The 9,900-nt window shown below is 37.7% G+C and overlaps 2 long non-coding RNA genes across 2 annotated transcripts; one reads left to right on the top strand and one right to left on the bottom strand.

Annotated features, from left to right (window-relative positions):
* Window positions 1-5,934: 5,934 nt before the first annotated feature.
* Window positions 5,935-6,415, top strand: LOC109942233 (uncharacterized). The gene is made up of 2 exons (XR_002264911.1): window positions 5,935-6,295; window positions 6,379-6,415. It is a non-coding gene; the product is annotated as an uncharacterized lncRNA (long non-coding RNA).
* A 1,875-nt stretch (window positions 6,416-8,290) lies between these two features.
* LOC103638442 (uncharacterized) lies at window positions 8,291-9,194 on the bottom strand. Its single transcript, XR_558793.3, has 5 exons — window positions 8,958-9,194; window positions 8,769-8,886; window positions 8,651-8,679; window positions 8,400-8,542; window positions 8,291-8,316 (listed from the first exon to the last, which is right to left on the bottom strand). It is a non-coding gene; the product is annotated as an uncharacterized lncRNA (long non-coding RNA).
* Window positions 9,195-9,900: the final 706 nt, after the last annotated feature.

Genomic DNA, 9,900 nt, shown 5'->3' with positions numbered 1-9,900 from the left:
CTCTCACTATTGACCTGTAGTTCACTCAATTCTGTTTGTTCGCTCTCTTCTCTTTTTTGTCTTGCAATCTTAAAAGCATGCATGTCTTCCAGAGATAATGAAACTAGCACCACCTTCCTTTGTTTACGTATAAATGCGTGCTTATCCGAGCGACCAAAAATGTGTGGCATCGACATCAAATTGCCAAGGACGACCAAGGAGCAAGTGGCATGCATGGTTGCATGAGAGCGATATCGCAATCGACTTCATCATGATAGTCCCTAATAGAGAATGCTAATCTGATCATGGAGGTCAGCTTCACTGTTCGTCTTTCTGTTCCAGAGTTATTCAACCATTGTTTATGGTACAGATGAGGGTGGCGACGTGTCTGTAGACCAATTAAGCTTCTCAACAAGCATGGCACTAACAACATTGATGCACTGCCTCAATCTATTATCAAACGACAGACCTGTCCTTTCGCTTAGCATCTTGATTGGAAGTTGTGGCGCCGCCCTAGCTTGTTCAGCTAATTGAGTGGACAGTACTGAGTACTCGACGAACAACCAGACAGTAGTCGGGCAGTGCAGCTTTATGGGAAGATAATTCTGTTCTCGATCCACCATGTGAGCAATGATTGCCATCATGCATGTGCATAGTTCACATAATATAATGTCTATTCTGCACCTAATTCAGGTTCACAAATCTTCTCATCAATATATCAGGCAAGCAGAGGTGATATTTGCATTGGTGGCTGTTGTAGACTGGATAGGGAGCTGGTAAGTGGGTAGTAACTAAGCTCGGCAGAAATATTAGCATTCAAATCACTCTCTATAAGTAGTTCATCAAAATCAGCACAAGTTATCACCTCTGTAATATTAGAAACATTCACTTGATCAGAACTTGCCTCTCTGCGGAAAGTGTGAAGGACCAACGTACGAACTACTCATTTCAGACCCAACTCATGTTCACCATCTACAGACGCCTCATACTACTGTCATCATGTATATACTAGGTGGATGCCCGTGCGTTGCAACGGGAAGATAAAATATCAGGATAACTCATGTACAAATATGTTATAATATTATAGAAAAAGGTTACAAATGTGTTATAATGTTTAGGAAAGAAAACAAAGTCACAGCCTGTGCATTCACTGGGACCTGATAACATTAGGTGGACTAACCTCTCCACATGACGAAAAGGCAATAGAGTTGCAATTGCAAGCACACAAAAAAGTGGTCTGCACAAGAAAGTGTATATCATGGCAGATGTTCTTCGGACTTGGAAAATAATACACGAGAAAAAGAAGACATGGAAAATATGTAGTTCTACACGCATATTGTTGATGCACCATCGGTATTGCACGAATCAACTTGTCTTACAATTTCTAATAATAGTCAAATATGTCGACAATCGTACATTAATCTAATCTTTTTTTTGCGATACTGATAAGTCGTTGTTGTATGTTTGGAGGGATAGCATAGCGGCATGAATTCTCCTCGTAACTTAATAGATCAATTACAAAGTTCCTTCGAAGAATCTTTGTATCCTACACACAAAGACATAAGAGAACAGTACGTCAAATTTATATTATGTAACTGAAATGTATGTTTGAACATGAACCAAACGTACTCCACTCACCCTATTAAATTCCATTCGTCTACCACTCCCCCACATGACCATAGCTTGTAGAACGAAGTAGCTTGTATTAACCCTACAGAATAATGTTTGGCCAACTATATTATATACAATGGTTATCATAGAAAAATTTTAAACTGTTGAGAACATGGTATTAAGAAAATACCCTTTTAAGTCCAATGGAAGACCAGACCGAATTGTATGTTCCCACTTAAAAATATCATCTGCCCATCCAGAACGTTTCTTATTGTAGGCAATCTTATATTTCTTGGAGGCCATGATAATTGCTTCTGCAAACCTCTTGTATGGCATGTGTTTACACCAATCTTCAGTGGGTGTAAAGTCTATAAAAGTTACGTGCTTTTTACCATGATCGATTATGAAAAGTGCGTAGCATCCGTTGAATTTCCATGACATAAGAACCTACAAAATACCAGTCATTAGGATTGCAACGAAGTGCCTTTTATAAATACATTCGAAATGAACACATACTTACATATTTACAACCAGTGATATAATAGTTCAATGATGGCCAACAGTCGAGTGTTTTGGCTAACTCTTCTGCTGTAGGATCCTGATGGTACTTTGGAAGTTTACCAAAACCAACCATTCTCTAGATAAATATATATGCATGTCTACATGAGGATTATATGTATAGATACAATATATTACTACATTATTGATTGGAAACAAACTTACCCAGAAGCGCATGTCCATATAATGTTTTTTATCCTTTATCATTTCATCTTTCGACATATGTGACTCTTTAATGGCCAACAATCGAACAGCCATGTCAAAACATTTTAGAGTCATATCTAGATTTACCCTTAATACGTTTTGCAGGTCTTTGACAGATATTTCTATCTTAAAAGGGTTGAAACTTCGCACCCATGTCATCCTGTAATGCAACATGACAAAAGTATATATCAAAACTTTACGTAGTTGGTACATATAAAATAAATAAAACAATGAGCACTTATTCTAATGTCGTATCATCTTGGATTGTCATGATGTAATCACATAGAACATCTATTAAATCGGCTTTGGTCACTGGCATGTCCTTTGTGGAAAGGCCACTCAGTAAAAACTCATTAGTGCACTCATCGATCGGGATTTTTATAGGAGTTCTTTTATCCCAATCATGAACAAACCACCTTTCTAAGTCTGCTTGAGTGATGGGGCCATCATCATCTTCCATCAATACTTCGTTTTCTTCAGATACACAAGGTAGTTTCCTCTTCTTAGGATTTGTGGGACTATCTAATATCTGAACATCAGAGGAGCATCCAGCATCGACTTCTTTGTCATACTTGTATAACGGACACCCCTTTCTCTTGTTTATATCTGAAGATAGTAATATAGCAGCCAATTTTTTCCTAAAGTGTGACATGTCGTCCTGCAAATAAGAAACAATTTATTTAGCAATTATATGTATCAATTGGATTGACATAATAATAACAGAAGACAGCAAACAGATATTCATGTTATAGCCACATGTAATTTATTTATTGTTAAAAAAGAGACCCATCAGAAAGTGCAAACTGCCAACAAGAAAATCTGTGCATGTGATAAATATGCAGATTGCAGTTATGTTCACAGTGTATGCAAAGCAAAACGACTGAACCAATCATAAAAAATCGCCGGTCGTACAACAAACAACAAAAGCGAGCACGACTTGGAACAGTAGGGATGCAAACAAGTCTACAGCCTGAAAGAAAGCTCTACCACAATTCACGGCGTCCATGATGCACGCATAATGTCATAGTAGTAATAATATATCTGGGTAAAATTATCAGATAGTTCATCCCCTGTCCAGTATTCGATATAGTTTAGTAGAAAGAGGCCACACGAGGAGCTACATCAACCAGATGATAAAATGTCAAGATTAACAGCAATGAATATTAATAGCAACACATAAGAATATATGGTGTACCTATCTGTTTGCTTTGCATATTCCATTTCTATTTCTCTAAGTGGCCAAGAAGCAACTCGGAGGTCTGGCCACCTGTGATCTTTTAACTCCTTACGCTGAGATACCATATCAATTTGTCTTTGTAGTCCTTTTATCTTTATTATTATTATTATAAAAACATAGAATTAGAAGTTGAGATTTTAAGTTAATAAGGGATTCGTAATTGTTGAGTTTGTATAAACTCACAGTGTCAATGAGGTCATTGCGACCGGATGATGTACCAAGTGAGTCGAGCACTTGTATCTCCATATTTCTTGCATTGATCACGACAAGATACCAGTGCATTTCTCGGATATTTATTGGAATAAACACCTACAAGTCAATTATAAATATTGCATAATAATACATGTAAACACTAACCATGTAGATTGCAATCTCGTATTTACCATGTCATGGTCTAGATAAAGTAAAACCCTTCTTTCAGCGCTAGATATTTGTGCCATGTCTTTACTTGGATATAACTCATCTGTTTTAGTTTCAACATCTCCGTCTCGCTTTAGAAAGTTGAACTGAAAAGCATTTTCTATGTGTACACGACCTCCAGATCGGCATTTTAGATGCTCTTGAGCTTTTATTAAATTTATGTAACAGTCTATCACCTGCAAGTATGTAAGTTATGGTTTAAAATACCAGGGTGAGTATCTTGGAAGTGTGGTGCTCCTAGCTAGTTGAATTATCATGAATTACCTCATCACCTAGATATGCGTCCGGTTGAAATAGGCATTCCATCCACTTCCTTTCCACAAAAGCATCATCAATAAGCACGACTTCTACCCTTGGTTCACAAGGGATTTCTTTAATCCAATCGATGAGTGCAAGATCACCCTGCGTGCAAATATAATCTACGAACGAAATAGTCATGAGATCAAACATAAATCACTTGCAATAAAAACAATACAAATTGATCCATACGGTAGTAAGGAAGTTATCATACCTTTCGGAACTATTGTAGTAGTCACCGATTTTTTTGGCTTGTTATGTGACAAGGACATTAGTAGAGATTCATCTATAGATAATGTATTATCTCTTTGGATGATTGTAAGTGCAACATTTTCCTCTTTAGATTCCATCCACAGGAGACAAAAACCTATAATCATTGTTACTATGTATTATTTGATACACGATTCAAATGTTTCTACTATAACCAGCTAAACAATTTTACATGCATTAGTGATAACATAATAATGAAAAATTAATATTGCAAATAAAATGATATAAACATATTGTAGAGGGGAGGCGCCGGCAGTCTACAGTCAATCATTTGAATGCAGATTTACGTAACATTATTTTCTAGAGACTAACATACTGCACTTTAGTTATCTCTACTAACTATTAAGGGCAGAGCGTAGACCGCCCCCCGCCCCCGCCTCCGCTTGCCCTCTGGGATCCTCGCCGCCGCAAACATCTCGCCAACCACGCACGTCGAAAACCCCGCCCGCACAACTTTATTATACTTTTCATATCAGGCAGAATGGCCCTGTCTCTGAATATGTGGAACAATTCGCATCTCTGGTGGACGAGTTAGCTGCTTATGAGTCCCATACCGATCCACTTTATTATGCGATGTGTTTTGTAGACGGTCTGAGGGACGAAATCAAAACAATTGTTATGGTTCAGAGACCACACAACTTGGATACTGCTTGTTCTCTCGCTATTGTGCAGGAGGAGGCTGTGGAATCCAGTCGGCGTCGACGCTTTGAACCATTAGCCAGCAAGGTTTGGAAATCGGGATCAGCATCTGCAGAGACAGCTTGGACAGAACGGCTACCAGTTCAGGCAGCAGTAATGGACAAAGCAACTTCTGATACAGCTCGACACACTTCGGTGCTTGATCGGGTAGCTTCACTCAAAAGTTATCAAAGAGCAAGGGGCTTATGTGATCGATGTGCAGAGAAATGGTCTCATGGTCACAGATGTGCTACTACGGTGCAATTGCATGCAAATGAGGAAGTCTGGGAACTATTGGGTTCAGAAGAAATAACTGAAGAAGTTTTTGAACCTGAACAACAAATAATGATGGTTTTATCTATGGCTGCTTGGGTCGGTCAGGATACTCCTAGCACATTTCGGATGCAGGGAATGTTGCAGAATCGGGAATTGTTGGTGTTAATTGATTCTGACTCTTCGCACACGTTCTTGAATGCCAAATTGTTACCTCTTGATTTACAAGTTAGCTGGTTTAAAATATAGAATCATCTATAAGAAAGGATCAAAGAACACTGCTGTAGATGCTCTCTCACGATATCCTCATACCAAGGGACAATTGTTTCATGTGTCTCACTGCACACTAATCTGGATACAGGAGGATTCTGTTAAGGATTTTTGTCTCTGATGTCCTACACGTAAATCTGAACACTAACATTTTTGTTTATTGTCATTAACAAAAGGGCAACCTGATGCAACAGATGGTGGGCCAACAGGAAGAGAGCTGAATATCGGACAAGCATGTTTCCATTCAGAACCGAGCAACGCTTCAAACCAGTTCATCCCAGCCCAATTGATGCAGGTGAATTCATTCTTAAGCAGGACGACAACTATTACTATGCATCCCTTGTTTAGTCTGCAAAGCTGGTACAATGGCAGGTGCAACATTTTGAGATAATTGGATTGGACAAGCTTCTTGATAATAGTTCTGTAGAATCAATGAATGAGGAACATACAATTGGTGATTCATTAGACGAGGCTGAGCAGGAGGAATTGAACCATGAGGTCTGTTTCCCTCCCTCTCCCTCTCTTTCTCAACTTTTTAAACTGTATTAAGTGATGACTGAACATTTTTTAGTTTTGTTCAGATTGCTCTGGAGTCTACTGAAGACTGCACTGGCTCCTTGTGCAAAGCCACTGCTTTTCTATTTCCCAAGACAGCTTTTGACTTCCTGACAAATGTGGCTGCTAGTTTGTTTGGTATTCATGGTTCTCCATCTCCAAGCTCAGTAAGTTATTTGTTGAACAAATTCAGCCAAGCTCATTTTTTCCAGAGTTCTTAAGTGAATACTAGGTGAATACCCGTGCGTTGCAACGGAAAAAAATAGTGCAACAATAACATATGTATAACTATGTGTTGTTAATCAATGAGGGCGATTGGTATGAGAAATGATTTAGTTTATTATCTGCTCATTTCTCGCTTTTTTGTTTGGTTTATGAAGTGGAATAGTTTGATGTGCCGTACTCACAAGCTAATAATAAAAATAGAGCTCTTCCACCAAAATTCAGAAACAGAACCATGATGCACATCTCATGTGTAACTGGGTTAGGGTAAAAAATATTATTGTTACAATCTCCATCCTCAGACACATAATAAATCTTGTAGGCACATAATAAACCGAAACTCCTTAGCATATAAATGTAAAATCTTAGAGACTTCACCTCTAACTAAACTAATTACATGCTGATTGAATAATGTCATGTACTTACATATTATCTCAAATTCATCCAGCTAAAATTCATTAGGTAAGACACCCTTTCATTTCCCTGATTTTCCAAGAGAAAAAGGTTTAGTTTTTGCAAAACATTAGAACCTACTTAAGAACCTACTTAGAAAGCAATGCACTGGCCGAAAGTTAGCTTACATGTACATGTACTATACTTTCTTTAGCTCCTAGCTCGCAAATGGCGGCGAATGAAGGCAAAGCTTCAGAATGTGTTGGCTGATGGTAATGTTTGTTTCATATGCCACAAATCACGCTCCTCAAAAAAATCCTCTGGTTTTGGAAATCGCAGCTGATATCGTTTCAAGTAAACGATCACTGTTGCGCCACTGAGAGCGACTACATCAACATATATTGTCAACAACACTATGTCACCTTCATCATCTTCGTACTACACAGAACAAATCAAGTTAGCTAGTGCAAGCAAATATAAATCATCTTTTAGTTGGTAGAATGATGACTAAAACCCATTTATACCATCACCCATGGTGATGCAAAGACATGGTCACACGGATGATAGCTCAAGCTCTTAAAGTATAACGAAAATAGTTATTTTTATCAATATTGTGCATCTAATAAATATCATAGTGGACCTTCACAATATTTGGAAGTTAAATGCTTTGTATGCCTACTAAATCATAGGACCATTCTGAGGCTAAAGTCGGTTGATCTTACCAAGAGTTGAACTGCTTCTTTTTTCATCATCAATACTTAATATGTGTCTTACAGAAGATACAATCTCATCCAAGGTCTCTTAGTCTACAATAATGAATAAAAAATTGAACAATCAGTTATATTTGACGTTGCAACCATATCTTGCATCTGCAGGTAAATTGTCGAACAAATATATCTGCATAGTAAGATACATAATATATCTGGTAAGATAGCACATAATATATCTGCATAGTAAGATAGCACATAATATATCTGCATAGTAAGGAACAAGTTGTTCCCCACCAAGCTTCACAAACTCGTTGATCTGCACTTTAAATGATAGCCATAAGTCCAGCATTTTTGCAAATATTAAAACAGCTTCTACAGTCTAAATTCTAGGTTTTACGATCACAGGAAAAACATGAAAGACAAATTACCCATGTGATAGACGTCAACCGGGTGAATTCATCAGTAGAGCCTGCCCTCCGAACGAGTATTTTAGCCATACGACCATAATCTACATTCTTTCCATTTAAGGTATGATAATCAGCATTGAAAGCATAAAAGTGAAGACAATCTTTAAGAGTTCATACAAAAATAAAAGGGTAATTGAAGGAATAGACAAATTACTCAGCATATTGAATAAACCTGCAGTGGTGGTGATAGAAAGGTTGTTGAGCGATCAATGGAAGTATAAAAAATTAATGCACTTGGAAAAAGGGAGGGATTACCATCGAGAAAATCAGGAAGGAAACCAAGCATGTCAATATCAGGAACACTGTCTAACACTGTTATCCACCCCACCAAAATTTGTCTTACATAAGGATTCAGCACATTCATGCGCTCTCTCAAAAGCGGTATGAATTCTTCTATGCTAAAGAGCAAAAGCAAGATATGGGTCCAATCAGAAATCAACATTGACATTTAAACAATTAAACAAGCAAGCCACTAATAAGGAAAAGGCAAATCATACACGGCATACCTGAACTGGTCACTCTCGGTTACGATATCCTAGTTGATATAGTTATATTATCAGGGATAATTAAGAAGAGAAACAAGGACAAGTTGTAGACATATGAGTACAGTCCAGGTGAATATACCTTGACAAGCCTGTCAAGAAGGTGAGCTGCACTTTGAACATTAGCATCGGAATCTGCAGAAAGCTTGCATAAAGCATCAAAAATTGTTGAAGTAGATGATGAAATCCCCTCTTACAACCTAAAGATAGAAATTCAATTAGTGTAAAGCAAACATACAATTTATGTTATATCACTAAACTAAATGATCACCTTTGCTATGTTGTATAGCGCTTCACAAGCATAGTAACGCACTCTGCTATCTTGGTCCAGGAAAGAATTAAGCACAGGAGGCACAATTTGCTGGAAGCACAAAGCGACAGAGTTTATTGTACAGTCAAATTGGCAAAACAGAATATAGTTCCATGCTAGAACTCCTTTGGTAACCCGCAGTGCTCAGGTTGGTGACAAGAACGAAGTTAACTGCAAACGCTTGATCATCTGAATACCCTGTCAACAAAAGGTAACCATTATATTTTTCCACCTGAATATGACATTTCGTTTCAGTTTTAGCATATATGAGGCTGCATATATAAAGTGGATAATGAAAAACAACATGAAGGATGCATATTTAAAGTAGGCAATGAAAATAAGTAAACATTGCCATAGCAGGTAGTATTTCGCCCATATAATACTTTCGCCAGCTGCCATCGTAGATTAATAAAAAAACTCTTGTGATGCATTTGATGGACTGGTTTGGCAAAGGTTCCACTCTAGATTATATACGCCTTTAGTCCAACTGATACATCGGCCATTCGATCTGCGATACTCTATGACCAGAGCATGTTCATCCGTCGCACCAACTCACCAGTTCATCTATCTAAGGTCAGAAATGGTCAATTCCTTTATAGTAAAGGTTAGAAAGGAAGATTAAAAAAGTAAATTTTATGTTTCAAGATGTTTATGACATGGAAAAAATTATAGAAGACAGTGCAGTTTAAAAAAATTCTGTTAATTTTCCTTTTTGTGCATCTTGAGCTCCCACACCGCACACATGCTGTCATAGATGAATGAAACATTACCTTTCTAACTATGAGATGTCCTATGAGTCAGCCCACAATGTCATTGGGGTCATCTCTAACATATAACTGGGGTCAAGCTTAACATGGACAAGAATAATATGTTAGCTATAGAATTACATAATTCTGTCTGGGTG

Source organism: Zea mays, chromosome 9, assembly GCF_902167145.1.
Source record: "Zea mays cultivar B73 chromosome 9, Zm-B73-REFERENCE-NAM-5.0, whole genome shotgun sequence".
NCBI lineage: Eukaryota > Viridiplantae > Streptophyta > Magnoliopsida > Poales > Poaceae > Zea > Zea mays.
Note: the sequence above shows the minus strand (reverse complement) of the source record. Positions and strands in the feature narration are given on the sequence as shown.